The following is a 1,898-nucleotide window of genomic DNA, read 5'->3' as shown; positions in this document are numbered from 1 at the left end:
ACAACTGCATTGTCCTATTTCAAGTGCATATTATCTTAGTTTAAGAGTAAAAATACTCATTCCATTGGCAAACTTTCTCATTTTCCTACTCAAATTAAGGGTAAATACACTCAATTTAGGACATTTTTTATTTTTTTCTAGATTGTTTTTCCAGTGCTCTTCTAGCTGCTCCATCTTCACCAGTCATTTTCTACAATGGCGGTCAGACAAACAAAACAAGCCGGTAAGGAATCAAACAGGAAATACGCACCATGTAGAACAGATGTAGATTTGACCAATCAGAGGCCTCCTGTCTGCGGCCCTGTCTGCAGTCACCTACCATTTTGGAAAAGGTGCAGGGCGGGGCATATCTACGTTAACTGCAACAAACACAGAGCCATGACCGCTCTGGGCTTCCGTATCCAGCATCATTACTGCTCTTTCTTCAGATCAAGACTGTATTTCCCAGATAACCTCATACCTGCTGTCAGTCAGTGTTAATCATGATGTGTCACAGTAAATTAGACATGGCTTTAAGAAATAATGTGGCAAGAATGTTGCTTAATTATTTATATCTATTTATGTTTTAGTTAAAAGAGCTAAATGGAAAGTAGTTGGGAAACTTAGAGTTTTTAACCACATCAAACGACAGAGAGGGGGAAAAACTCTTAGTTTACCTTTGATTTTTTTTGTATTTGCCTTCCTGGGCTTAAGAAAAAAAAAATTTGATTTTTACAGAAATGGGTTCTGATTGGCTAAAACTTTTTAACTCTTTGTGTTTAAACCTGACTCTCGGCCAACAAAGATAAGATCAACAAAATGATAACAAATAAACTAAGATATCTCAGCAATATGAAGAGAGTTAAAGCATCTGAACTTAAAACATGAGGCATTGGTTCAAACTTTGTTCGATGATGTAATATTGGAAAAGAAATGGCGTTTGTTCATTTGGGCCATCACCTCTGATGTCACTGGAGAACATCTGAGCCTCACTGAATGCAGCAGCAGGTGGATTTTCATCGCGCAGAACCATCAGCGCTTCCAGACTTTCCGTTTTAGTGAAATTGTTTAAGATGCAGAGGTGGGATTGCTGCTCCTGCTCTTATTCACCTTCGTCTCATTTAAAGTTCCAGCTTTTTCCATCCTGCTCTCCTCTTTTCTGTTTGTTTTATCACTTTATTTTAATTTTGCTCAGAATTCAGCAGATTTTATTCTGAACTTGTTTTCATCACTCTGCTTTGATAGTTCTCACCAGGACCGGCTGAAACGGAACAACTTGCTTCTGCAGAATCATCAGCAGTCAAGCAAAAAGAGAAGCTCCAGCTTTGGTTTGTTTGATAAATATTCAAACAATGGCCTTTATTTTGGTGAAATACTTCCTCCTGCTCTTTATTCTCATTGTTCCTTTTCTAGAAAGTGAAGGTTAAGGTACATCAGCTCATACACATCAAAATCAGCTGCCACTCGTTTCCTGGAAAAACCAAGCAGCTGGTTTCTGTTGCTCAATCAGCAGTAAAGATGTTTTTCCCTGCAGCTGATTGAGGCTGAGGTGAAACTCCATTGGGAGAGATGTGCTAATATTAGATTATACACCTTTGGTTAGCCTGAAGGTTTGGCTGCTGAAAATAACTGCTGGAAAAAAACAAAAAAAACAGTGAATCACTCAGAGCTGTTAAGAAACTGATGGAGCTCTTTAAAAAACAAAAACAAAAAAATTTATGGATGAAACCTTGGTTTTTTAAATCTCCACGGAATAAAGAGAATCTAGGAAAAATGATCACCGTGAATATTCAGGATGAACTCAGAATGCTAGAAATGGAGAACTGTAAAAATCCCAGCAGTTAAGGGATCCACAAGGTTCCTGCAGTTACCCCATTGGGACTTTAAATTCTTTTTTTTTTTTTGATTGAACAGTAACT

The sequence above is a fragment of the Cyprinodon variegatus genome, unplaced genomic scaffold (genome assembly GCF_000732505.1).
Source record: "Cyprinodon variegatus isolate N-32 unplaced genomic scaffold, C_variegatus-1.0 Scaffold1704, whole genome shotgun sequence".
Classification (NCBI taxonomy): Eukaryota; Metazoa; Chordata; class Actinopteri; order Cyprinodontiformes; family Cyprinodontidae; genus Cyprinodon; species Cyprinodon variegatus.
Note: the sequence above shows the minus strand (reverse complement) of the source record.